The 27,528-nt window shown below is 41.6% G+C and overlaps 5 non-coding genes across 5 annotated transcripts; all 5 read right to left on the bottom strand.

Moving 5' to 3' along the window:
• Positions 1–6,461: 6,461 nt before the first annotated feature.
• Positions 6,462–6,619, bottom strand: LOC143888992 (U1 spliceosomal RNA). Its single transcript, XR_013254622.1, has one exon. It is a non-coding gene; the product is annotated as a U1 spliceosomal RNA (small nuclear RNA).
• Positions 6,620–9,791: 3,172 nt separating this feature from the next.
• LOC143889002 (U2 spliceosomal RNA) lies at positions 9,792–9,989 on the bottom strand. The gene has a single exon (XR_013254631.1). It is a non-coding gene; the product is annotated as a U2 spliceosomal RNA (small nuclear RNA).
• A 398-nt stretch (positions 9,990–10,387) lies between these two features.
• Positions 10,388–10,547, bottom strand: LOC143889152 (U1 spliceosomal RNA). The gene has a single exon (XR_013254769.1). It is a non-coding gene; the product is annotated as a U1 spliceosomal RNA (small nuclear RNA).
• A 9,065-nt stretch (positions 10,548–19,612) lies between these two features.
• On the bottom strand, positions 19,613–19,810 carry LOC143889000 (U2 spliceosomal RNA). The gene has a single exon (XR_013254630.1). It is a non-coding gene; the product is annotated as a U2 spliceosomal RNA (small nuclear RNA).
• Positions 19,811–26,981: 7,171 nt separating this feature from the next.
• Positions 26,982–27,143, bottom strand: LOC143888990 (U1 spliceosomal RNA). The gene has a single exon (XR_013254620.1). It is a non-coding gene; the product is annotated as a U1 spliceosomal RNA (small nuclear RNA).
• Positions 27,144–27,528: the final 385 nt, after the last annotated feature.

The following is a 27,528-nucleotide window of genomic DNA, read 5'->3' as shown; positions in this document are numbered from 1 at the left end:
AATGGTTTTCAGCGGTTTTTCTACGCTTGTGTAAGTGTAATCCTTCCCCTGGGTTGGAGACCAAAGAATGGACCACATTTCCTTCCCCACGTGAATTCGGATGTAAAACAGAATCCGGTGGGGATTAGACTAGAGTAGCCACTTAGGATTGGGCCTTGGACCCGTTTTATGACTCTGTATTTCCAATCAATGCTCCCAGCGATTCCCAGCGATTGGGTACATTGCTTGGTTACACGTATGGAAAGTGTCAGGCACCGTTCCTTACTGAAAAATTCAATCTTCGTACATTAGTTTTGCCGTTTATAAAAAGTAGGATCAGAGGGGGAAAATAATCGGTGAGTGGGGTGTAGCCACTCAAAACCAGAGTCCACCTGCATTAGGAATTATGCATTCTAGAATGAAACAAACCCAATTTTCATTTTAGCCCATCTAGTTAAGGCAAAACCTAAGTCTCGTAGGAGTCATGCAAAATTCATACTTAGATTCTAAACTAGGTACTAAGTTGCACATGGCATGTGGGACTACAATCCGACAGGCAGCCGATACGGTTGATTCGAAGACAACTTTCAATGTTCTATCTGAAGGAAGGTTATCCCCTTCCGGCAAAATCGCTATACGCAGCGGAATAAAATTGCATAGAATTTTAAATTTTCTTTTCGATTTTGCTTTTGCCCAAGATCCTAGAGTGTAGATTAATTAATTATGTTAATTAAACATAAAGAAATACCTCTTTGAAGAAGAAATCAAGGAACTATGTTGCTTAATTTACCCCTCGAACGGTTGCGATCATTCTCAATGCCGCGAACCCCGCAAATTGAACTGATAGATTCTTTTCTTTGCACCGTTGATTGTGGATGTAAATAACACTTATTCACTTCTTTAAGGTCTGATCTAATCGTACCTTTGATATAAAGATCAGAGAATTGAATTGGAATCCTTTCTCTTTGAAACTATGGAGTGAAATTCTAACAATTAGAGAAGATGAACACAGAGAGAGAGAGAGCGAGAGAGAGAGCGAGAGAGAGAGAGAGTGTGTGTGTGAAAAATGATTTTCCAAGGAGAGAAAAATTGGCTGAGGAATTTTGGAGATGGAATACTCTGATAATTCATTTAGCCCCCTCTCTTTAATAATAATAATAAGAGTTTGGTTTGATCATCCCCTTATTTATCTCTCCCAATTCTTATCCAATACGAAGACTAGTTGCATTAAGACTCCTTGATGAATTGTGACTCCTCCCAAACATCCAAGGCTTTGTGGGGACGCCTAAGAATCCTTAGGGAACGTGTATTGAAGTAACACTCCAGCTCTCTTTAGTCTTATCTCATAAGAGTTGGTATTAGTGATAAATTGCTTGCTTTGTAGATCTTAAAATTTAGCAATTCTTATCCAAGAGGAGTTTGAGTGCAACTCAAAGTCCTTAAGCAATTGGGAACGTTTTCCCCAGCTCTCCAACTGTTTTGGGCGTGTGGTGGGCCCCACCAAGCTTATCCAAATGTGTAGTTCTATCCCAATTCCTCATTCCGCTCCAATTCTGCAACTTTTGCAAAACCGGTTTGGGAATAACTATCCTCATTTAAATATCACATTATTATACTTATTAATAATCATATTAATAATATATAATAATATATAATAAATGAATAATTAATTGTCCATTTAATTAATTACTAACTCGCATCCAGTGGGAGTTATTTCGGCTCCAATTTGTTATCGAAAAATTCTCTCATTGTCTCTTGTTAACTATTAATATATATATATATATATATATATATATATATATATATATATAGTTAAGTGAAGCTACACATACATGTAGTTAACTTAGCTACACCAATGGCTTAAAATACAGTGGGCCCACATTGTTTGGGTGATCCAAACCATTCATTTGATAGGCCCTCACATTGATAGGGTGTGCCCAAATCAGCTCCATCGGATGATCCCAACCCTTCAAACTGTGGCAGCAAAAATGGACAGATTTGTGAAGGCTTTTACACGTCCATTTTTGCCTCCACAAATCGTAGGGTTGGGATGATCCTATGGAGCTGATTTTTTGGGCACACCATATCTATGTGAGGGTCCATCAAATGAATAGTTTGCATCACCGAAACAATGTGGGGCTCATTGTATTTTAAGGCGTCGGTGTAGCTATACTTTTCTCATATATATATATATATATATATATATATATATATATATATATATATATATATAGAGAGAGAGAGAGAGAACGATTCCTACACATATGTGTAGAGAGTTCTCTACACACTAGCTTAAAATACAGTGGGGGCCCACATTGTTTGGGTGATCCAAGCCATCCATTTTAAAGGCCCTCACATAGATAGGGTGTCTACAAAAAATCAGATCCATAGGATCATCCTAACCCTACGATTTGTGGAGGTAAAATGGATGTCTTTAAACCTTCACAAATTAGTCCATTTTTTGCCTCCAAAGTTCGAATGGTTAGGATGATCCTATGGATCTGATTTTTTGTGGACACCCTATCTATGAGAGGGCCTTAAAAATGAATGGTTTGGATCACCCAAACAATGTGGGCCCCCACTGTATTTTAAGATAGTGTGTAGATAACTTATCTACACATGTGTGTAGGAACCGTTTTCTCATATATATATATATATATATATATATATGAGAAAAATGTTGCAGCGCACCAAAAAATGGTGAGCTGAAGCTTTTAAAATGTTTCCTATTGGTTCCTGTATGTGGGACCCAAACATTTAGAGCAGTAGGAAACATTTTAAAAACTTAAGCGCACCAACACTTCTCTCTCTCTCTCTATATATATATATATATATATATACTTAATATATATATATATATATATACTTAATTAATATCCACATTGATCAAACGAATCGTATCCGTCCGTGCAATTACATAAAATGCGGAACCTTGATCCGTTGGGATGCTATCGGGTCATCCAAGTTATGAGTAGGATCGTCGCAGGGATCCGACAGTCGATCCTGTAGAACCCTATGGTGGGCCCCACTCAATCTCGCTTTGTAGTTAAACTATACTCGCATTAGGTAAGTGGCCTCCATCGAGACGTAACCCTGAAGATGACTGTTAGATCATCTTACCCCTAATCACATCTTGTATATGCAAGTCCTTTCTTCTTGACTACATCTACTGAGTTGAGTCATACAGGGTGGACATCTCTTACCTCCTTGGTCCACTCATGGTATACTATTTTGGTTAAGCGGTGTTCGGCCTCCAAATACATTTGTAAAATCCATTGAAAATATTTTAATGTTTCATAAAACATTCGAATAAACCTTTTATCAAATCCGTCTGGCCAGGCCATTTAATAGGCCTACTGCTCTGTCAAAATTGTAGATGTCGATACCTAAATTTTAGGGTAAAAAATCCCTTGTTGAGTATCACTATTGGTCTCGAGGGTTTGCTCTAGGATATAGCTCTATCCGAATGTGACTCTAAACTAGAATCAATATGAGGTAGACTAAGACCCTAGAATGGGCCGATAGACCAGTATGATCCATCGGGTCTAAGAACATGCGAAGGGTCTTATCTGGAAGAACAACTTTATACTCTCTTGTCCACTAGTTGTTCTTTATTTGATCTGGTTCGATTGTGCGATCCAATCGTCGCACCCACTCTTCTTGCTTAGGTTCTACTACCCAGATGACCTAGATAAGTCACCTCACAACACGTGCATGTAGGCAAGATTGGTGCTAGTTGTATACAGAAAGAGTGTCCAGTCTCTTTCTGAACTAGGAACTATTAAGGCTTGCATAGAACATAGATGTCATATTTCCTTGCTCCCTTGGATTTGTGAATCCTTTGAGCATGACATTTCTACTATGCTACCTAAGGACGAACATGTGTCATAAAATAAGCACATCACACACATTCATTAATATAATTACCCATTCATGTCATGAAATAAATCTTTATTGATTAATAAATGTCATTCTACTGCTTTTCAAGGTATATACTCTAACGTACTATCTTCGATTTGATTAAAGGCACGAACAAAATCTATAAGTAAATACATGGTAAACCAATCAATGGTTCTTCCACAATAACCTCATTGAACATTCATAGATGCACTTAGGATCGTCTCTAGTCATGTCAAATCATTAAACTGTTTGAGCTAGATTCATAACCCAAATCCTAGAACCCAAACCTAGGATATCCAAATCTAGAAAACCCTATCCTAGAACCCATACCTAGGATACCTAAACCTAAAATACCTTATCCAATGATACCTAATCCTTAGATTCATCTTATCCCCAATCCTCAACCTGTACTCTAAGCCTTACTCTTATTCCCAATCCCATTAGGCTCTCTTGCATTACTTCTATGATCATACTAGAATAAGCATGCTAGGCATATAGGAACCTGCACTCATCAAGCACTTAGCACCTAGAACATCCAATTCTCAGTCAGTCTTTCAACCCTCAGGCACAGTCAAATCATACTCAGGCATATAGATCCCGTGCTAGGCACATAAGAATGTAGCTAGGCATTTATGATCAACTCCTGGCCCTCACGAGTCTAAACTGTGAACAGCAAAAACTCCTGGCCCGCATGAGTATATACTGTGAACGACTAAACTAACTTCATAAAATACTAGGTGAACTAACTTCCTTTGCATAAATCACCTTAGTAAAAACTTATAACCCTTACTAGTTAGGACTTAAGTAAATAATGTTCAAGATAGGTTTTCACCGGGCGAGAATGATGCCTAACACCTTTCGTTCTCGTAATCATGCAACGGCCCAATCATATGAGAAATTGGACTTAGTTCGCAGAGTAACTTATAGGTCCTAGGCCCTAACCTAGGTGGTGACTCTGGTCAATCATTTTTTTGTGGATTCGGGTTTCCTACTCCAAGTTCACGGAAAAGCGAGAAAAGCAAACACACTCATCAGAACCGAGCAAACGCCGACAACCAACCAGCAAGCCTACAACCTTGTGAGTGCGAAAGAGACCCTACTATCCCGGATCCAGACCTACACATTGTGACCACAATGTTCAGTGTTGTGATGCGATGGTCGCAGGTGCATTGTTCATTGCAGTCATATGTTCTTGCAACCTACTTTGGTTCAATATTAATTGTTGATCTTTTTTTGGAACCGAGCATTAACAATGGAGGATCTGCAATTGCAATTTCCAGTAGTATGACCATTGAATATTGTAGCTGTAGTCTTCTAGAGAGGAATCAGAAAATCGTTGGGCAAAAGAACCCTACGACTACTACTTCACTCTCGGGTAGAAAATCCTGATCCATTACTGAGGGAGAGCAAAAATCAGGTGTTTGCCTCATAGAGTAGTGGTGCAAGTGGCCTACATGGAGGAGACGAGCATTGGATTTACATAGAACTTACCTCGTAGAATAGTGGTAAGTAGTGTTTGGTTGTCATCCTTGTAGTGTTAGGGAGTGTCATTACCAATATGGAGAAAGAAGATAGAGAAAGATAGAGAAAAGAATGATTCCCAATAAATAAAAGTAAAAATCTACCTTTTATGGTTTTTGGCTTGAATTTCTTTAGGAGGAGACAAGGATGACACATCAGATATGCAATGATTAATCATGAGATATCATTGGTAGCCTTTAGGATTTCAATGCGATACTGGCAACCAAAGGTAGATTTTTACTTGAATTTCTTTAGGAGGAGACAAGGATGACACATCAGCAGATATGCAATGATTAATCATGAGATATCCTTGGTAGCCTCTAGGATTTCAATGCGATATTAGCAACCAAACAAGGGATTTTGTTGATGTGCTAAGGAAAACCCCTAAGCCTGGAATAAGCAGTTAACAAGCACGAGACAAGCATTGGCTTGGAACTTACCTTGGAGAATAGTGGAATAAGTAGTGTTTGGTTGTCAACCACATAGAGTAGTGGTAGGGGGTGACATTATATATATATATATATATATATATATATATATATATATATATATATATATATATATATATATAGAGAGAGAGAGAGAGAGAGAGAGAGAGGGGGGGGGAGAAAATGCAGCATTCCCAACTAATCCAAGCAAAATTCTAACTTTTTGTGACTTTGGGCTTGGATATTATAAGGAGACAAGGGTGACACATGGCAATAATTAACTAGTAGACATCCTTGAAAGTTTCCAGGGATTCTAATGCTATATATTGGCATCAAAAGAAGGGATTTTGGCGACATGGCACTCAAATGCCAAGCAAAATTCCTAAGCCACCCTGGCTTTTGTGCAACCAAACATCCTAGAAACTCTAGGATACCTACTTGATAATATGGCTAACCTGACTTATCGCAGGCTAACATATAATCTGGGGGCACATAACGTATGGCCGGCATGGGACCAAGGCCATGTGGGTTCCCTCATGATTTTTTTTGACTAATTCATCAGTCTTAATTTTCACATTTCTCAGAGTTGATGGTCACCATTGATCACAACTGTTTTATATATGCAGAACACCATACAAGTCCTCAACGCGTATCCCCTCTATCACAAATTATGACGTCCACTCTCCCATTTGGGGAGAAGGTAGGACAGCTCTCCTCCAAAGTGCAATGGAAGCAGCTGTCCTAGGCAATCGGCCTCCTTGATCACCGATAGACCCCGTCCAGGTAAGTATGCTTCATCTTTCTTCTTCCCTCTTTTTTTATAGACTCCCACTTTGTCTTTCCTTTGTCTCCACATCCGATGTGGGACTATGTTCCCAAGTCTCTTTTATAAAATGGGAAGGGATATAATAGATTGGCCCCTTTTCTTCACTAGGCCACCTCTTGTAGTGTAAATTAGTACTCATAAATACACAAGAGAGGGCCGTCCCAGGGAAGAAACAGAGGGCGAGTATAACAGTTCCCTTGGGAGAAAACACTTTACTAGTGGGGCCATCACAAGATCGAGACCATTCATCTAAAAGGCCCCATTAAATCTTTAGACAATAGCCCACTCCTCCATAAGACACTTGGCAGGTGTTGGATTTAAGTAGCTTACCAATGGATGTGATCTGCCCTACATTGTATAGGAATCCAAAGTTCTTACTAATTGGATGATTGGAGCCGTCCATTTTGAGATCAACAGTCGATGAAGCACAGTCATTGGAATAAAAAGAGGGCACACACCACCGCACAGTAGGTCCCATCTTGAATGATTCATTTGGTAGGTCTTTATTTGAATTCCATACGACCCAAAAATTAAGTTAATCACACAATTTAAACATCAACCAATGTGGATTTTTTACCGTTAAATAATAAATATGGACAGGAAAAAATTATCTACAGCAACGGTTCACATTCAGTGCGTCCACTTTGCGAGTAATGCCTTGTAGGGAATCTCTTGCTTCTTTTTGTTGACGAAGAAGGGGGAGAGAAATTGAACATTGTTTTAAAGCTTTATATTCAATGAAATTCTTAGTTGCTTTAATACATATATTTCGAGAGAGCTTATTGGTAAATCACCATGTGTGTTATCATCATAAAAAAGAGGGAGATTGGAACCCCAATGGTTAAACCCTTGGCAATCTCTTCTAATCTTGTTTTGATGATTCCAAACACAAGTTGATTTATTATGTTTTTACTAATGAATTTTGTGTTTGAGTTGAAGAGAAAATTCATTCAAGGAAAAAAAATCAAGGAGCATGGATCAAGGCTTGGACCATTCATGAAAATCAAAGTGATCTAAAGGAAAGAAGAAGAGATCCATGAAGAAGATCAATAGTACTTAAAGATTAAAGATCAATGAAAGATTCAAAGTCTTGTATTAGATTGTATAAATCTAAAACCGTAAATGAATCTCACTTAGAGGCACTCAAGGGTACCCAAAGTGGCCCCAAAGAACTTAATATAATAAGGGAAATCGAGTGGATCAAAAGCCCAAGTGCCTAAAGAGGGCTTGGAATGGAAAAGAAACAAAAAGGCACTTGGTTGGTTGTCCATGGGCCATTATCTTATGGATAATGGGTCTAGATAATTTTAAAATATTTTTGAAGATATTTTTAGCAGAAAGTACTCTCCCTTGGCTTTTCATAGAGCACAACATCATCGAAATCCGATAAGAAACGAGATATATATGAATTTTCTAAGATTATTGCACAAAACAAAAAAATTCTAGCACTGTTGCTCAGGCTCCCGAAGAAGTGCTTGGGGTCCGAACATGGAAATCTAGATTTTTAAATGCCGTTGGAGGAGCCTACATGGCTAGTTTTGACTTGATACTCTATAAAATGGATGTTTTACCTTATGGATGTTTTAAAACACTCCAAAACATATTTTGAACAATATTAAAGAGTGATTAACACCCTTGTGCTTCAAAGTGGTGAATATTGAAGGGATTAGATCTAGGATCCAACTTGTAAATCATTTTGAGAGAGATTTGTTATGAGCTTCGTGTGATATTTGCCTCGTGAGACTTTCTTTGTTTTTTTATATTCTTGTTTATATTTGGCAACTGTTAAGAGATGTGGGGCCGTCGTCGTCGGCAAGTGGGGAGACACAGAACTATCGCCGATGGCAAGTGGAGGAGACACGGAACCATCTCTGTTTTGTAGCCGTTTGATCTTCACCCAAGTTAAGAAAATCAGTTTAATAAAAGCCACCAATGGTCTATGGTGGAGTGGATGTAGGTCCGGGATTGGACCAAACCAGTATAAAAATCTATGGTGCAACCTTTTATTTGCACTTAGATTTTGGTTGTTTGAATTGTCAAAATTGTTCTTTTGTCTTAATTTGTTAATTAATTTTTAATGAGTGGAAAATTTTCTAAAACCCAACTCATCCCCCTCTTGGGTTGCCATCACCAGGGCCTTATAGTTGATTTTCGTGTTCAGGTTTCTAAGATTATTTTGTTGTGACGTCTGTAGTCTCGAGGGTTTTAGGTTTCCATGATTATTGTGCTGTGGCGTCTATAGTTTCTAGGGTTTCCATCAGATGTTTTGAATTACCCTTTTACTCTCTCCAACATTTGAGTTTCCCAATGCCATGTGTTGGCCATTGATTGGATGCCATTTTTTAGCCCAACATCTAAAAGAAGTTGATGGCGTCTGAATCTGGGTCTGCGATCGCGCGGTCGGTAGAGGGCCTCCGCGGGGTCTGCAATCACAAACAAAGAGGGTCAGGGGATCCGGGGTAGGTCCCGGACGACCGCTTCGGCACCCAAGTCAGATCCTTCGACCAATCAATATAAAGGACAGTGAGAAGAGGAGGGGGTTTGATAAGGGTTACCAGGACCAAGACGCGGGTTCTTTTCTGGGTGTGTGGATGACTGGGCCGGAGGGGACTAGCAGGGAGAGTAGGATTGAGTTCCTAGCCTCCTCTGTTGTTGTCTCGCCTCTTTTTCCGATTGTTATGCGGGAGCTGAGAAAAGGGGAAGTCTTTCCAAAAACCTCGATCTCTCTCTTCTTCCTTTCCCTCCCTTTTAAAGGGAGGTGCACGGGCCTTTTCATCATTATGGAGAAAAAACCTCCCTTTGCAGGATTGAGCCGTTCCCCTGCTCTACCGGCGCGCGTGGCTTTGCCGGATATTTCCTTCCATAACTTGTGATGATGAGGCCCGGACGGCGACAGAGCGACACGTGTCATAATCGTATGATCTTGCCATTTACCAACACCTTTCTTCATGAGGCTTTGTTTGTGCATGGATGACACAGCAATATCTGAGGGCGACTTCGGAGCCTTTCTTATCTCTACAGTGGTGCAGTTATAGTTGAGGGCAAATGACGTGAATCCAAAAAGGCTCCTCCTGTTAGTTTAGCATTTCTCCTTAGAAGAGAAGTGATACTATACTACATGTTTTTATTAGATTTGGGAGGGGTGTGCCTGGCCTGTGCAGTAGCGCAACGCATGGACGACGCTTAAGAGCCCCCAATAGCAAGCTACTGGTGGTGGACCCTACCCCAAAAAAAATTAGATTAATATCATGTGACCCGATGGGCCACGTATCAGATATTAAACTGATAAGAACAGATACTACACTTGATCTTAGCCAAAAGGCCGAGAAAGGTATGCTTAGAAAAATAGCAGCCCGCTCATTTTATACACCACTTCTCTTCCCGCATTTCTTATTGTCTTCCGATGTGGGACTAAACATCAATGAAGTAGGAAATACTCCATTGCTGCGTGTGTGGCATGGGCTTTCTTTCATACTGGAGCACATGTGATGAGTTGGCTGTCATATAAACAAAGAAAAAATCCTTATAGAGTGTGAATATCATGAGTGTTGGGCCATGACAAATAAGCAACCCCTCCAAAAGCTCGTCTTAACCGGTTAAAGATTCTAAGCCAGCCCAACAAATGAACGTTCAATAAAATGCACAACACCATATAAGATCTTCTCTCTTCTGGCCGTTGATGACAGACAACTGGGATGTAAATCAGCAAAAAAATATTGAATTTATATAATGGCAGGGGCCGCGCGAACGCGTACCCCCTCTATCACAAATTATGACGTCCACTCTCCCACTTGGGGAGATGGTAGGACAGCTCTCCTCCAAAGTGCAATGGAAGCAGCTGCCCTAGGCAATCGGCCTTCTTGATCACCGATAGACCCCGTCCAGGTAAGTATGCTTCACCTTTCTTCTTTCCTTTGTTTTATACATGCCTGCTTCGCTCTCCTTCTAACTCCACATCCGATGTGGGACTTTGCTCACTAGTCTTTTTTAATATTTCACCCCCAAGCCATTCCAAATAAATGCTGACATATGTAGCTTGGCACCTATAGTTGCTAGAAAACAACTTACTTTTGGGGCCAGCATATGATCGAAACCGTTCATCTGGTAGGCCCCATGAAATTGTAATAAAAAACCCCAACCCTCTACAGAACACTTGATATATGTTGATGGGCCCAGCATATATTGTCAAGGAATCCAATATTATCACTGATTGAACATTTGGAGCCGTCCATTTCGAGATGATCATTGCATCGAATGTAGAAATATTGGACTTTTTTCCATTTTAACGATCCATGTGTGGGCCATCGATCAAGCAACTATTATTTGGAGGTTGAGGAATGTTTCACAGTGGGTCCTATTTTGAACAATTCATTTGGTAGGCCATGCTTTGAATTACCTAATAGCCAAAAATTAAGTAAATCAATCAGTTTAAACATCAATTAATGTACATTTTTTTGCATGGCAACAAACTATGTATAGCAACCGTTTACACTCAACGATTCCAAATACGTATTAGTTGATGTAAAGATTACATGAATGCCGTGATATTTGGGGCTATGAAAAATCCAACTCAAGGACTATCATTTAGACTGTTCAGATCGATCGAAGATGGGACCGATTGTGCAGTAGGGCGTACCATACCCTTGCATTCCCTTTCTTAGATGTCAAATACATTAACAATTAAGAAAAGGAGAGAGAGAGAGAATCCATCAAATTCATTTGATAGTTTCTTTAATTTTGCATATTCTAAACAAGGGAATTGCTAGCGTCCATCACAAAAGGGTTTCCGTGGCTGGTCTGTTGCACATCAGACCAGCCACCTCGTTAGTGAAGACATCAACTTTTGTCTCCATTCACGAGGTGGCTAGTCTGACGTGCAACAAACCAGCCATGAAAAGCCTTTTGCGATGGACCTTAGCAAATCCCACTAAACAAAATAATGGCAGCCATATGGTCCAACACATCATTCATAGAAAAAAAAAAAAATGCTTTATGACTAAATTGTTAGAGATTATGTCAAAGTTAAATAAGAAATAAAATCAATTAAAAAAGCTTTAAAATTTCTAAATCAGCTACAACATAAATTCCTACTGTGTAAACAATAGACACAAATCTTAATATGTAAGGTACAATTAGGGTCTAATAATTAATATATGTTGTTGACGGCCGTATGTTACATTAAGTATTAAAGAGTATGAAGGTATTGTCCATCCTCTTTACAACCAGCTACGTGACAGTTCCTCCGTCCAACTTTTTTCCTTGCTCTTCCTATCAGCTTTATATCTATTTATCTGGCAAGAAAAAAAATCCAACGACGTTGTACTGCCACTGGCAGCCGAGAATCTAATGTTGCTGTCCTGTTTGCATCTGCTATTTGTGCCACCGCCATTGCCAAGCCAAAGTCCATGGTTGTTGTGACCGTGGCAACGAATCCAACTGAAGAGAGTAAAAACAGTTTACTATGTACTTTTATACAATATGTACTTTTATACAATATGTACTTTGAACAACATTACGCTTCACTTGTATAAACTTTACACTATGTACTTACATACAATATGTACTTTCAAGTTTCAACAACAATACTCTTCACCTGTATGTACTTTGACCAATGTCGGGTAAGAAAGCATTTTTTATTTTATTTTAGGCAAGTTGGGATTGAACCTCCAACCTCATAGGTTTGGAGAACAAAGCCTTGACCAATTGAGCTAGAGGCTCTTAGAAAGCACTCATGTCTTATATCATTAAGCGAGTACAAATTACCAATATGGAAGAATACTGGTCTTGGTCAAAGTAATAAGATATAAGAGATTATAAGTTACAGAGCATTAATTATCAACGCACCAACTGCACTTAAAGCTTTTAGAAATAAATCACATAGTGGCTATAAAGAAATTTAGGGTGATGATAAATTCGCCCCCAGGATGATTCGAACCCCTTTCACGTGAATTGACGTAAAAAAGCGCACCGCTTTCATGCGAATTGACAACAAAAATGCGTTAAAGCCTGACACTTTCTCACGCTTTCGACGCTTTTTGACGTCAATTCACGTGAAAGGAGTTCGAATCATCCTACAAGAGGTGCAAAATTTTCATTTCCTGAAATTTATGTGTATAAAATATTTAGCTACTTTTAGTGAAAAAGGTCAACCACAACTCCCCATCTTACGAATAATAGTGAACGGGCTCGATCCCTAACCGGAACTGAGGTATGAAGGGAATTACATTAATAGGATATTTAATAATTATAGAAAACTCAACATAAATAAGGTTTTAAATAACATATGAAAATATATTGTATCAGTATAAGGTTTTAAGTAAGCTTGAGAGCCACCCAAGTTTTAAGTTGGAACACAACTGAGAGCTCTTAAGGTAAAGAGAAGTGATGCAAGTAAAAGAGACGAAGTTTTGAAATGGGTAAGCAGATGGATTGGATATGAAAAGGCCAGGGGGATGAAGAGGCTGGTGGTGAATCCAGCAAGCAGGGCGATGAAGAGATGATCACTCTGTTTAGTTATATTTGATTTCTCCAAATCCTATACTCAATTTTGTAAGAATGAGTTGGCTTCAATGGTCAATGTGCTAGTGTTAGCAGTGGTTGTACATGGGCCTATGCTTTTTCTAATGATGAAATGTTAAGTCCCAGAGGGGTTTGAAATAGGTTGGAGAAGATGGCATTTGTAACTATTGTTGAAAAAATTGAGGGTACTGTTGTTGATAGAAAACAGAAACTTGTTGCTTCAAGGCGTGATATCACTTTCCTTAAAACAAGATTCGCCCCCACTAGTAGTGTGCAGAGGGGATCCGCGAATTGCCTCCAAGATACTGAAGCCTAGTAGGGAAGCCCTACTAATGTTTGATGACGCGTAGCACTAGCGGAATCAAACCCGAAATGCCCTTCCGAAATTTCAAGCCTTAGAGAAATTTCTAGATAATGTTTCTGCAGAAAAAACAGTATCTAGAACAGTAAACAAAAGAAAAACAGTATGTAGATACGTGGGGATTTTGTAGGAGTGTAGAAGAGAGTGTAAAGTCTATCAGAATTTCCAATTCGTTTTTCTATTATGAAATGACCGAATTCTGCACATTTTGTAGACCACCTGGTGTCTTTTCAGTGTGAAAAACACCTCTACAGGGCACCTTTCCAGAATGTTTGAAATCTGACGGTTAGATCGCACCCATTGATATTGAACGGTCCTGATCGATCCTAGATGTGACTGTTGGTTTGAGTAAAACCTCTCCAACCCAGTCATTGATAGATCAACCATCTATGGTGTGGATCGCACCCCCTTGGCACGTTGCGAAGTGCAAAGTGCGCCTAAAAAAGAGCCAATAAAGCGCCACTATGCGCCCTATAGCCCATTGCCCATTGCCCACGCCGCGCGCGCGCGTGTGCGAACGGTGCGTTGCACCGTCCCGTGGGTCCAACCAGGGGTTCAACCCAATGTGCAATCAAACAAGTAATAGAAAAGTGTAGTGCTTTATAAGCCCTTCTCTTTCTTTTCTCTCATCCGGTACAGGACTATCTTTTCAACTACACTTCTACATCCTTTTGTAAAAGCAAATCTTTCCAAGAAAACATTTTCTTTTTCCCAAACGCTTTTTATAAAACATTTTCCAAAACACTAATACATGATTTTGAAAATCCAAAATCACTAACAACTATATCATTAGAAAGTTGGGAGCTTTTCCCTTGCTTTTGCTATGAATTAGGGCTGGAACTTGGGTCAGGCCCAACCCTAACCTGATTTCGGGTTGGTTCGTATTAGAAGGGGAATAGGCAACCTGATTTAATTTTGGTTTGGGTTAGGGTTGAGGCTTTGAGCAGCCTGACCAAACCCAAATCTGACATTGTCACCCTAATTTTATCATGATTTTGTTGAGACTCCAGCTTGACCTGACCCGAACCTAATAATAATATCCATTTTTTTTTGTATTTTTCTGGTTTGTCCCTGTCCAATCCAAAACTGACCTGTTCGGGGTTGGAATGAATAAGTATTGTAGATGAGTGTTGTTTTTAGGTGTCCGATAGGGGAGGAGTCTGTTAGTTGGGTGTATCTTCCTAGCGATTGAGTTTGTTTAAGATATGTATGTGACCAGAAGTAGGAGCCTAAGAAGTCTTACATATAATGTTTGTTTGAGTGGTGTTGGGAGTTTTTTATGAGAATATTTTGGTTTAGTTGAATAGAGTCATGCCATGTGACAAAGTAATTGTATTTAAAGTATTCTATAATTCAATGAAATGTCATGACATCTGAATATGATTTTTGACACAAGGAGGATTGGGCTTTCCCTCGAAGCAAGCCTAAACATCACCATAGCTCTGAATCAGAGAAAGCATGTATCATCTTTGGTATCAAAGCAGGGTGGTTTTGATATGGCTGGCAATTCAAGACTAGCCAAGCTCGACAAAGTGATCAATCAGCTCAGGAAACTTTTGATCGACAAGGCAATGTATTGAGCGATATGCAAGAGAACTCCACAAGAAACCATCAACTATTGACCGAGCTTCTTCACAAGATCACCGCCATGGTCACCAAGTACGATTAGTTGTCTAGAGATATGGGGCGTGATAAAAGAGAGGCATTAGCAAACAGTTCCATCAATCGACAAGATGATACTCTTTATATGACACATGGTGGAACTATCCAAACCGGTGCAATGAAGAAATGATATATGGCTTAGTCGAACCCAAAACAGAAAGTCCAAGTGAAAACAAGTTATTCGAACCCAAAACATGTAACTTGAATCGAAAACATGTTACTCAACCTCAAAATAGTGCAACTTGAAGCAAAAAATCCATGTACTGTAAAGCAAATCATAATTGAAATAAAACATAGAAAACAGATTGCACATATCTCTTTTGATGAAGACCGTTTAGAAAAAATTAGATTCGAAGAGATAAGGCAGAGTCGTGCAACATGGTCACTCTCCTTAAGAATCGTATCCGTCCCCTACCGGTGCAGCCGGGATTCGCAAATCGACGCTCCAAGATAAAGCAGCCAAATATGGCTCCAGTCCACATGCACTCTCTGACTGGTCCACCCAGAACCACCTTAGAACTGTGCTCAGATACGGAAGGAATGGATAGAAGATGAACAAAACTAGAAAAACATAACCCTTTTTCTGTCTAAATGTCTTTCTTTTTCTGTTAGCAAAAGTCACCCCAAAACATCTGTCCAGATTTTTTTTCAAACCGTGTTCTCTTCTCCGTTTTATAGACACCAAAGTGTTTGTTGGAATGAGCCACCATTTATAGGTATGACTGTTGAGAAAAGCCACCATTAAGAGCCTTGAACGTCTCTTCCAACAGTCACTACATTTGTGGTCGTTGGAGGTGAAACGGTTTTACAACTTTAATGGGTGTTATTATCACAACCGTTTGTAGTGCCAATATAAAAAAATGTGGGAATAAAAAATTAAACGGTTTTGGGCACTAAAAAGATCATTTTTCATTTAAACACAAACCCAAACCCGGACCTCGGGCCACGGCCCAGCACTCGCGTGTTATTAGCTCATGGGCTTGTGTTCAATAAAACCCAAGGACCAAACAAATTCCATGCCCCTTGAAGGCCCGAGCCTTTTCTCAACTTTTTCCTTTATAAAGATGAGAACCACTTTCTTCCAAAGCAATGTGGGACTATTATTTTGCCTTTGGTTTAGGGAATACAACAAGCACACACTCATGGGTTTGCACATACTCTTAGGTCTTGAGTTCAAGTCCCCAAAAAAGCACTCAAAAGTCACTAGCTTTTGAAATAAGAGAGAAAACAAATTTTGAATCTTTCCCTTCAAATTTTAAAGACAAGGCAAAAGGCAAGTTTGACTTCTCGAACTCTTTAAAATTTCCAAGAAATCAGCAACACCTTTCCATTCCCTCACACTTAGAGGAACATTTCTCGCCACTCCTTACACAGATTTTGCCTCCGAATTCACTACCTTGATGTGGCTCCCATCGTTGGTTAACCTCAAACCCAACAGTTGTACCATATTTTCGGAAACAAAGTTGTGCATTGCTCCGCTATCAACCATTGCAAGGACCTGCACCCAATTAACTCTTGCTTCTACAAACATCAAACCCTGTTTGCGCCCCACCCCCCCCCCCCCCACCCCCCCTTTGGATCGCATTGAGAAGTTGGAGTGGTTTAACACGAGCTGTTTCACTAGAAGCGCCTTCATTTTCCGTAACTAAGGCACCCAATTGCTCATTCCTTGTACAATTTCAGGCTTGATGAGAACCATCACAAATGAAGCACCCAAACTTCTTAGTGACTGAAGTCCTTTCTTCTTGCACTTCTTTGGCGGGCCTCTCTTCCTTCCTATTGAATTTGGCCTTGCGCTTCTTCTTTGCTTTGGGCTTTCTCTTCCCATCCTCGCTAGAAGAATCATCACTGGAATTCCTTTCTGGTTGCTTGTAGTTCGTCAAGGCATCTACTACCGCAATTGCCACAGGCAAGTCCTTCACACCTTGCCTTCTTAACTCCGCTTGAGTCCATCCTTGTAACCCACTCATAAAGTTGCACAATTTGTCCTCCTCTGACATTTTTTTATGTCCAACCTCAAGGATGAAAACTGCTTCACGTACTCCCGCACGCTACTAGCGTGAGCTTCCTCAAGGCATCTCTTGCAACCCACGCTGTATTGCTTGGAAGGAACTGATCCTTCATTTCTTTCACCAACTCGTCTTAAGTTGTGATTAGAGGACGACTCTTGTCCTCCGATCTTGCTCGCTGCCATAATTTTGCATCTCCCGTAAGTTACATACTTGTGAACTCCACCTTGTCCCCATTTGGTGTGCGAACCGCCTTGAAATAGTGGTTCATGTCCCATAAAAAATTCTCCAACTCGGCAGATTGAACTCCAGAAAAAGGTTTAAGTTCTGGAACTTTGGCCCTTTGGCTGCCACTTTCACTCCCACCAACATGGCCCAACATTGCTTGTTTCAACAAAGGCAATCTCTTCTTCTTGCACTTGTAGGCGTTACTCACAAGTGACGAACATTGTCGATGCTACAGCCTTCAAAAGCCTTCTTGAGAGTCTCCATCTCCATAACAAGTCCAGCAACTTGTTGCAACAACACCATGTTTGAGTCTCCATCCGGCGAGCCCACCAATTCCTCCAACCTTTTAACCCTTTCCTTCAGTTGCTCCATAACAGATCCGCCTACCATCTCTTGGATCTCTTGTGCTCTGATACCGAACTGTCACGGGGTCAAATTGCTCCTACAAAAAGGGACCCGTGACGGCACTAAGTCTTGACAACTTAATCTGCCAAACCCACCCTCAAGTACACAATGAGGCTCTCTAAAGAAATGGGACAGCACAAACAAAGAAAACCAGGGCACATAATGGATACAAAAACATACTAGGGGACACCAATTTTTAACGTGGTTCAGCCAAACAATGCCTACTCTACAAGCAACTCCATTGCCATCCTCTTTCTCAAACTCTCACTCTAGGCCAACGTCATTACAAGGAAGCTTTTCTCTCTCAATACACACAAACTCCCATCGCCCATGTGCTTGGGGTGTTTTTGCCTCATATAGGGTAGTTTCGGCAACCAACTCAAGGCCATTGGCCAATTTACACCGTGCTTGAAGGCTATTGGCCAATGTACAACACATCCACATTTCATGTGCATAAGCACTTACAAATTACAAGACAACAAGTGGCATAACAGCCCACAATCGTCCAGCCATGTGTGTATGCAGTAGCCATATGGTTTGACTCCAAGATGTTCATGTGCAACACCACTTTGCCCATTGCCTTGCTGCCAAGTGTGCAAACATGTGCCAAAACGGCCCTACTGTTGCCTTCCTTGATTTCAAACATAGACACCAAGTCCGAGCATGCCTTTGCCCAAATTTGAACTCTTTGTAACCGTTCCCTCCATGTGCAAACACACCCTTGTGCTGGCCAGTTGTCTCGTGCGCATTGGCTGTTGCTCGCCAATGCCACTAATTGGCGCCAACTCCTTTGCGCATTGTGCATTGCCGCCAACGTCTAAACCCGCCAATGTGCGCTGGTTTGCACACCAGTGCCCCCCCAATGCCAGCATTTGCACACCAGTGCCCGCAAATCCCTTGGCCCTTGCGTGCCATGTGCCTTGTGCACACCCTCTTAGCCATGCCCAGCCCATGGGTTAATATGAGAGCAACCACCTTGGTCCCCAGGTTAATAAAATGAATAAAACAAAATCTTAGCTTGTGTGGGTTGTGTGGCTACTCTCACATGCAAACACAAGCCGCAACATGCCTGAAGTGATTGTCCCTAGCAAATCTTTAGTTTTAAACCTAACATTTAACAAAGTAAAGTGATTGTCGCCGAAGAATGCGGGGCGAGGAAGGGGAGGAGATGGGGATTAGATATTCCCCGTGGGGAGGGGAGGGGGATTCCCCATTATCCCCGCAGTAGGGAGGGGAAGGGGAGGGGGGAAATTCCCCGCAAAGGGGAAGGGGTAGGGGACCCCAACATCCGGCCCCGACCCTCCCCGTTGCCGGCCCTAATCATTAAAAAGGAAAAAAGAGAAAACCAAACCAAAACAACCAATCTGAGATTAGTGAAAGTAAAAATGAATTGTCCCGGCCAAAATTGATGCCTTGTGCTAATCAGATAGAAGTATTCAACAACTTCTGGAAATTCAAATTTCAATATTTTGTTACCCCAACAAAAATTAAAAGATAAAGTAAGAAGCCTCAGGTGACCCAAAACACCTACACTAAATCTGAGCCCGACAGGCCATTCATGTCACCCAAAACACCTACACTAAATCTGAGCCCGACAGGCCATTCACCATCCCTGAAAGAGAACAAGACAATAAAGATTTGACTACAATATGTGTTACCAACACTCCATCGCTATGTGTAACCCCACACTCCCCACCTTCTTACGCTATACCGGGTGGGTTTCGTACGGTGGTAAAGAGCTGAAAAACAAATAAAATTTAGGTATTAGATTTGGGAGGGGTGCGCCTGGCCCGTGCAGTAGTGCAACGCATGGGCGACGCATAAGAGCCCCCAATAGCAGGCTACTGGTGGTGGACCCTACCCCAAAAAAAATTAGATTAATATCATGTGACCCGATGGGCCACGTATCAGATATTAAACTGATAAGAACAGATACTACACTTGATCTTAGCCAAAAGGCCGAGAAAGGTATGCTTTGAAAAGTTACAAACCGTTGGTTCTATACACCGCTTGTCTCACCACATTTCTCCTTCTTTCCGATGTGGGACTAAACCAAAATGAAAAAAAGTACTCTGTAACGCCTGCCTACGTGCGTGCAATGCGCTACTCCTTTACATGATTTAAGGTTAGCCCACATGTTGATGAGATGGCTGCGGAGAACTGACCCATCTATTGTTATGTGTGCCATGTGGATGTGATCCGATCCGTTGATCTGAATGGCAATTTCGGACGCCATTTGTAACACCTTGATTGGTTGATTGTAAGCCCTTTGATTCATTAGAGAGAAATTGAACATGGACAAAATTTTAAACGACAAGAGAAGGAAGATTTTTGGTAAACATGCAGCGTGATTTCCTTTGTGAATTTCAAGCATAATAAAATTAAAGCCCCTGGGTTGGCCAGGTTTGACAGTTTAGAGATATTCCAGTCTAAAATCGGAACAACATCTCTTTGGTGTTCTGTCGAGAAGACGACAACATCGCAACTGTCTTCATTTCATCTCCAAGCAAAACTCTTGGATTTGTTGAGTCTTCAATCTATACTACACAAAGTGTCGTAATCAACATCCCACCAGATCCTTCAACGCAAGTTCCAGAAAAGATAAGCAAAGAAAACTTTGAACAATAGCTCAAAATAAAGGGATTTGCTAGAGTCCATCGCAAAAGGCATTTCGCATATGCTCTGTCGCATGTCAGAGTAGCCACACAAGCTCACTTTTCAACGTATTTTGTCTTCATTCGAAATGCCTTTTGCCATGGACCCTAGCAAATCCCCAAAATAGAATAGCATTACCTCAGAAGAACTAGAACCATTGGAACATAAAAAGAACAGGATATTGCATGAAGCTCAATTGTTTGGTTACAAGTGCCACTTGGAGAAAGAATGCCTTTCCAGCATGGTGATATGATCGTTCTACAATCTATCCATGTTTGATATTTCTTCCGATGAAATGCCTAATCCTTCAACACCCATCTTGGCTTTTTATTTTCTCATTCCCAAGGTGAACACGTTGGGTACAATAAGATGATTTCGTGAAATTTGTTTTGGATTCATTTGCAATAGTTTGTTTTGGATTTTGCTAGATTATTTCTTGCGATCTGTTCTGATAAATATTTGTTTGTTTTGGTTTTCATCAACTCATGGTTTGACCATTTTGAATTGTTTTAACTGTAACGTATGTCAAAGCATGGAATTTGAGAGAGGTGTGTGTGTGTGTGTGTGTGTGGGGGGGGGGGGGGGGGGGGGGGGGGGGGGGGGTGTTAAGGACTTTCTTATTTCTTTTCTGATGAACAGGTTTGAAGTTGGGACATTTTAAATTTGTATTATGATTTTCACGAGAAGAGTGCCTTTCAGTAATGCATTTCTGTGATGGGTTGAATGGTTTTTTCTGTTGTTTTTGAATTGTTGTAGCGTCTGATTTGATTGGGTGAGAACTTAGTGAACGTCTCACTTTTCAGGTTGGCAATGATGAGTTGTTGGATATTGTAAATGTTGACATGCATGGATCACCTTTGATACATTGTTCAACAAAAGGAGGATTAGAGCTTTAGAGGTGCTATTTTTTTTTTTATCTAGTCCAATGAATAGAATTTTCATGAATTTCAATCTGCCCTTTGGTTTTCCAGGATTGCTGCGAACTTTATGAAAGGTCTGGACTTGACTGAAAGATGGTATCTTGTGGCCTTATGGATTCCTTTTCTTTAAAGCTTTTGTTATTAACTTGATGTTGGGATATTTGTTTTGGATTCCCTTGGGATATTTTATTTTGGGCTTTGCTAGGTTATGCCATGATATGTAGCATTGAAGACCTGTTTTGGTTTTTATCTACTAACAAAACTTCCTTTTAGCTTTCACTCTAGATCACTATGCAGTTAAGGATTCCAAGTTTTTTTTTATTTTCTTTAGGGAGTTCCATTGAGAACTGTTACCGATACCAAACCATCGAATTTCAGAAGGGGGTTTCAGGATTCGGTATTTCTCCGATGATTTTTGAAGTTGGGCATCTTGACTTTTTACTTTGATTTTCACCACAGCATTAAGTGTGCCTTTTCAGCAATCAATTTCCAAGAGTAAAAGTTGGCTCATTTCTCCCTTATGAATTGTGTTTTGGGCTTTAGGTTGGCAAATGATGGGTTCTTGCTGCTTATAGATGTTGAGCTCTCTTGATAGTCTTTGATGCGTTGTTCAGGTTTTCAACAATGAGTTGAATTCCCTCTCATAACTATTCAGGTTTTCAACACTGAACCCTGCCCGCCCAATTGCGTGGATGCGTGAGAGAGTGGGTGCTCTGGTTGAAATTGTTCTGCAAGGTTTCTTTGCTTAGAGAGCTTTCACTCAGCCCGCCTAATTGCAGAGATTCATGGAGAGTGTCTTCTTCTGCAATTTTTCTTTTCTTAGAGAGCTTTCATTCAAAGTTTGTGTTGTAGTTTTTTTTTTAAAAGGTCCAATTGTAACCCGAAGGATTGTAAAGTGGGTTCGGCTTTGTATAAAAGATTGCAAAATTGGTGTACAAATGCTATAGATCTTTTGTTATTTAGTTTTTGATGTCCAAGAATGGTTAGCTTTTCAATTCTTTTCAGATATGGATTACACAGGCATTGTTTATTTAATTTGCAAAGGGAAACTTTTGGTTTAACTGGTTAATTTGCTAGCGAAAGCTTGGTGGGTAAGCTTTTTGGTTTAAATCCAGCCAGTAATGATATAGTATCTTGTAGGGCTGCAACAGGGTCGGGTTTTTCAAAACCCTAGCCCAACCCTGGATCCCATTATCTCGGCCCTGACCCATTACCCGCCCTACAGGGTATTGTGCTGGCCCTGGCCCTCCCTGATTGGCCCTGATTGGGCAGGGCCGGGCCGAGCCGGCCCTACTTGACCCTAGTGCAAGTACCTGTTAAGAGTGCCAAAAATAAAGCAACCACTTATCATATGGAACAAAATGATCAATAAACAGAGAAAGGGAACAAAATAAGACAATATGAATTCAACAACATGACAGGCAACAGAGACAATTAATAATAATAATCTAAAGAAACATCAATCCAAGATAATAGAAAACATTAGCAAAAGAAACATGCACAGATGGTTCAATTCTATAATAGAAAACTCAGGGTCGGGCCGGGTCAGGGTACCCGAGGCATTAACCCAAAACCCGCCCGACCTGAGTCAGGGTCTAAAAAAATGAACCCTGACCCGTCCTCAGGTTTAGAAAATCCAGCCCTGACCCTGTTTGGGCTCAGGGCGGGTCAGGGCTGACAGGGCCAAACTTGCACCCCTAGTATCTTGTATATGCTTACTTTTTAATGGGGATGAAAGAAACTGAGACATTATTTAGACAGACAAGAAAGTAGAGATTTATGAAAGTGTCCGCTACTATGTGTCACGGGTCAAATAGCTCCTACACAGGGACCCGTGATGGCACCAAGTCTTGACAACTTAGTCAGCCAAACCCACCCTCAAGTACACAATGAGGCTCTCTCAAGATATGGGACATCACATACAAAGAAAAACCAGTGCACAAAATGCATACAAAAACATACAAAAGGGACCCCAATTTTTAACGTGGTTCGGCCAAACAATGTGTGCTCTATGTCAAATCCATTGCCATCCTCTTTCTCAAATTCTTACTCTAGGCCAAAGCCATTACAAGGAAGCTTTTCTCTCTCAATACACACAAGCTCCCATTGCCCATGTGCTTGGGGTGTTTCTGCCTCATATAGGGCCAGATGGTTTACCTCCAAGATGTTCATGTGCAACACCACTTTGCCATTGGCAGAAACCTGTGCCAAAACTGCCCAACTGTTGCCTTGATTTCAAACATAGACACCAAGTCCAACCATGCCTTTGCCCAAATTTGAACTCTTTGTAACCGTTCCCTCGATGTGCAAACCGCCCATATGCTGGCCAGTTGTGTCGTGTGCATTGGCCTAATGTTGCCTGTCAATGCTATTGCTTGGCGCCAACTCCTTTGTGCATTGTGCATTGCCGCCAATGTCTAAACCCGCCAATGTGCAGGTTTGCACAACAGTACCCGCTAATGCCAGCATTTGCACACCAATGCCCGCAAGTCCCTTGGCCCTTGCGTGCATATGCCTTGTGCACACCCTCTTAGCCATGCCCACCCCATGGCCTTTGCTTGTGTGCTGCCTTGCACACGTATGCCGTGCAACCAAGGTCTTTGCCACACCTCTTTGCCAAGCCCATCTACACTTGGTCTTCTCATGCCATGGTCTCCTCCCACCTTGTTACCTCTTGGCCTAACTTCCTAGGCCCACTTGGCTATTGGCAAGGGTGCAAGGTGCCACCATAAGCCAATGCCTATGCCAACGGATTTAGGGGGCTAACAAACCTCACCCACCCAACTATCCAACATCCTCGTTGGATCTCTTGGTAGGTTCTTCTCATTGAGGTTCACCTCTAACCCAAACTTTGTACTCTCTTCACCAAATGCCTTTGCCAACACTTATTTCTTTTTGTGCCCCACTTCCTCTGTCAATGTGGTTGAAATGACCTCCTTCCATAGCCCATCCTCCACCCTGATAACTAAGCACCTTTCAACCACTTCCCTTTTGACTTCAACAACTAGCGCAAAACATGGACTTTGCACCTCCATCACAAAGACCCCCCTCAAGTAAGGCATCAAACATACGTTGGCTTGCACAAAGAAATCCAAGCCAAGAATGACATCAAAGTCATCCAACGGAACCACCAAGAAATCAGCAACACCTTTCCATTCCCTCACACTTAAGAGGAACATTTCTCGCCACTCCTTGCATAGATTTTGCCTCCGAATTCACTGCCTTGATGTGGCTCCCATCGTTGGTTAACCTCAAACCCAACAGTTGTACCATATTTTCGGAAACAAAGTTGTGCATTGCTCCGCTATCAACCATTGCACGGACCTGCACTCGATTAACTCTTGCTTCTACAAACATCAAACCCTGTTTGTGCCTCTCCCCCGCCCCCCCCCCCCCCCCCCCCCCCCCCCTTCGGATCGCATTGAGAAGTTGGAGTGGATTAACAAGGGCTGTTTCACTAGAAGCGCCTTCATTTTCCGTAACTAAGGCACCCAATTGCTCATTCCTTGTACAATTTCAGGCTTGATGAGAACCATCACAAATGAAACACCCAAACTTCTGAGTGACTGAAGTCTTTTCTTCTTGCACTTCTTTGGCGGGCCTCTCTTCCTTCCTATTGAATTTGGCCTTGCGCTTCTTCTTTGCTTTGGACTTTCTCTTCCCATCCTCGCTAGAAGAATCATCACTGGAATTCCTTTATGGTTGCTTGTAGTTCGTCAAGGCATCTACTACCGCAATTGCCGCAGGCAAGTCCTTCACACCTTGCCTTCTTGACTCCGCTTGAGCCCATCCTTGTAACCCACTCATAAAGTGAACAATTTGTCCTCCTCCTACATTTTTTTATGTCCAACCTCAAGGATGAAAACTGCTTCACGTACTCCCGCACGCTACTAGCGTGAGCTTCCTCAAGGCATCTCTTGCAACCCACGCTGTATTGCTTGGAAGGAACTGATCCTTCATTTCTTTCACCAACTCGTCTTAACTTGTGATTAGAGGACGACTCTTGTCCTCCGATCTTGCTCGCCGCCATAATTTTGCATCTCCCGTAAGATACATACTTGTGAACTCCACCTTGTCCCCATTTGGTTTGCGAACCGCCTTGAAATAGTGGTTCATGTCCCACAAAAAATTCTCCAACTCGGCAGATTGAACTCCAGAAAAAGGTTTAAGTTCTGGAACTTTGGCCCTTTGGCTGCCACTTTCACTCCCACCAACATGGCCCAACATTGCTTGTTTCAACAAAGGCAATCTCTTCTTCTTGCACTTGTATGCGTTACTCACAAGTGACGAACATTGTCGATGCTACAGCCTTCAAAAGCCTTCTTGAGAGTCTCCATCTCCATAACAAGTCCAGCAACTTGTTGCAACAACACCATGTTTGAGTCTCCATCCGGCGAGCCCACCAATTCCTCCAACCTTTTAACCCTTTCCTTCAGTTGCTCCATAACAGATCCGCCTACCATCTCTTTGATCTCTTGTGCTCTGATACCGAACTGTCACGGGGTCAAATTGCTCCTACAAAAAGGGACCCGTGACGGCACTAAGTCTTGACAACTTAATCTGCCAAACCCACCCTCAAGTACACAATGAGGCTCTCTAAAGAAATGGGACAGCACACACAAAGAAAACCAGGGCACATAATGGATACAAAAACATACGAGGGGACACCAATTTTTAACGTGGTTCAGCCAAACAATGCCTACTCCACAAGCAACTCCATTGCCATCCTCTTTCTCAAACTCTCACTCTAGGCCAAAGTCATTACAAGGAAGCTTTTCTCTCTCAATACACACAAACTCCCATCGCCCATGTGCTTGGGGTGTTTTTGCCTCATATAGGGTAGTTTCGGCAACCAACTCAAGGCCATTGGCCAATTTACACCGTGCTTAAAGGCTATTGGCCAATGTACAACACATCCACATTTCATGTGCATAAGCACTTACAAATTACAAGACAACAAGTGGCATAACAGCCCACAATCGTCCAGCCATGTGTGTATGCAGTAGCCATATGGTTTGACTCCAAGATGTTCATGTGCAACACCACTTTGCCCATTGCCTTGCTGCCAAGTGTGCAAACATGTGCCAAAACGGCCCTACTGTTGCCTTCCTTGATTTCAAACATAGACACCAAGTCCGAGCATGCCTTTGCCCAAATTTGAACTCTTTGTAACCGTTCCCTCCATGTGCAAACACACCCTTGTGCTGGCCAGTTGTCTCGTGCGCATTGGCTGTTGCTCGCCAATGCCACTGATTGGCGCCAACTCCTTTGCGCATTGTGCACTGCCGCCAACGTCTAAACCCGCCAATGTGCGCTGGTTTGCACACCAGTGCCCCCCCAATGCCAGCATTTGCACACCAGTGCCCGCAAATCCCTTGGCCCTTGCATGCCATATGCCTTGTGCACACCCTCTTAGCCATGCCCAGCCCATGGCCTTTGCTTGTGTGCTGCCTCAAACCCGCTCGACAAATGAGTTTGGAATCGTTCAATATTGGCAGGGTTTAGATTGATCCAATATCAACACACTCTGATTGGATGATTCAGAACAAAAGCTTCAATTTATAATGGCAGGGGCCGCGCGAACGCGTACCCCCCCTCTATCACAAATTATGACGTCCACTCTCCCACTTGGGGAGATGGTAAGACAACTCCCCTCCAAAGTGCAATGGAGGCAGCTGCCCTAGGCAATCGGCCTTCTTGATTACGGATAGACCCCGTCCAGGTAAGTATGCTCTACAATTCTGCTTTCCTTTTTTTTATACATGCCCGTTTCACTCTCCTCTAACTCCACATCCGATGTGGGACTATGTTCACAAGTCTTTTTTATTATTTCACGCCCAACCCATTCCAAATAAATGCTGACATATGTAGCTTGGCACTTGTAGTTGCTAGAAAACATCATACTAGTGGGGCCATCACATGATCTGGACCATTCATTTGGTAGGCCCTATGAAATTGTAACAAAAAATAACCCCACCCCACTACAGATCACTATGGAGATGTTGATGGGGTCCACCATAGATTGTCAAGGAATATCAACACTGATTGGATGATTAAAGCCGTCCATTTCGAGATCATTGCATTGAATATAGATATGTTGGGCTTCTTTTTTTTT

The sequence above is a fragment of the Tasmannia lanceolata genome, unplaced genomic scaffold, assembly GCF_043159265.1.
Source record: "Tasmannia lanceolata isolate RefF3 unplaced genomic scaffold, GAP_Taslan_0.1 ptg000012l, whole genome shotgun sequence".
NCBI classification, from domain to species: Eukaryota; Viridiplantae; Streptophyta; class Magnoliopsida; order Canellales; family Winteraceae; genus Tasmannia; species Tasmannia lanceolata.
The sequence above is the reverse complement of the archived record's forward strand: the minus strand, read 5'-3'. Positions and strand labels throughout refer to the sequence as shown.